The 1,228-nt window shown below is 44.8% G+C and overlaps 1 protein-coding gene across 1 annotated transcript in view; it reads right to left on the minus strand.

Moving 5' to 3' along the window:
• Positions 1-1,228, minus strand: part of ARHGEF33 (Rho guanine nucleotide exchange factor 33) — a 58,728-nt gene that overhangs the window by 31,996 nt on the left and 25,504 nt on the right. The window lies entirely within an intron of this gene.

Below are 1,228 nucleotides of genomic sequence, written 5' to 3' on the forward strand. Positions count from 1 at the left end.
AAAAAAAGAAAAAGAAAAAGACAAATAAGCCAGGCATGGTGTTGTCCCAGCTACTTGGGAAACTAAGGCAGGATTACTCGGGCCCAGGAGTTGGAGGCTGCAGTGAGCTATAACCTGCACCAGGCTGGGTGACAGAGCAAGACCTTGTCTCTATAAAAAAAAAAAAAAAGCTGGGTACAATGGTAAGCATCTGTAGTCCCAGCTACTCAGGAGGCTGAGGCAGGAAGATTGCTAGGAATTTGAGGTTGCTGTGAGCTCTGATGACACCACTGTACTCTTGCCCTGACAACAGAGCAAGACCCTGTCTCAAAAAAAGTCGACATAAGGTGCCATTGAGCCTGCAGATTCTTACTCCTGTGCCAAGTGGCTTCCTCACTTCCACCCCATGGGAAACAGGAAAAATGAAACTAGAGAAGCCCTGGTCTCCAAACAAAGCCTTCAGACAAACTAGAGGGCGGAGACACTGAAATGAAAACAAGTGCCCTCACTGCATACTGAGCAGTGAGACTTGTCTCAGCCCCCTTCCCCTAGAGGTCCCAGAATGCCAGCAGCCAGGCGTGAACTCTTCAGGCAACAGAGTGGAGGGTATTCCAGTTGAGACTCTGAACTGCTCAAGGAAAAATGACTTACAGACACTGACATAAAGAGGTCCCCTGTCAGAAAGATAATTAGCCACTTGATTAACCTGTCTGTAATGAAGCCCATGTGAAATGAGCTTGGCCAATACAAATTTCCAGGGTTTGGGGTGGGAGTTCTCTCTTACGTGTAAATAATTAGCTAAGGATGCTCAGATATGTGAATACAGCTTTTTACCATAAAAGAAAGAAAGGTAAAATTTGGCGCCCGTAGCACAGTGGTCATGACGCCAGCTACATGAACTGAGGCTGGCTGGTTCAAACCTGGCCTGGGCCTGCTAACAATGCGAACAATGACAACTGCAACAACAAAAAAAATAGCTGGGCATTGTGGTGGGCACCTGTAGTCTCAGCTACTTGGGTGGCTGAGGCAAGAGAAGCGCTTAAGACCAAGAGTTTGAGATTGCTGTGAGCTGTGATGTCACATCACTCTACCCAGGGCCACATAGTGAGACTCTGCCTCAAAAAAAAAAAAAAAGAGAAAGAAAAGTAAAAGTATATACAGGAGCATTTTTTTAAAAGTAGGAGGGTCCTTGAAGATATGGAGACAATGATACAAAGGAAATAATTTTTAAATCTTTTTTTTTTTTTTT

This window comes from Otolemur garnettii, unplaced genomic scaffold (genome assembly GCF_000181295.1).
Source record: "Otolemur garnettii isolate 467f Iridium unplaced genomic scaffold, OtoGar3 scaffold00095, whole genome shotgun sequence".
In the NCBI taxonomy this organism is placed as follows: Eukaryota; Metazoa; Chordata; class Mammalia; order Primates; family Galagidae; genus Otolemur; species Otolemur garnettii.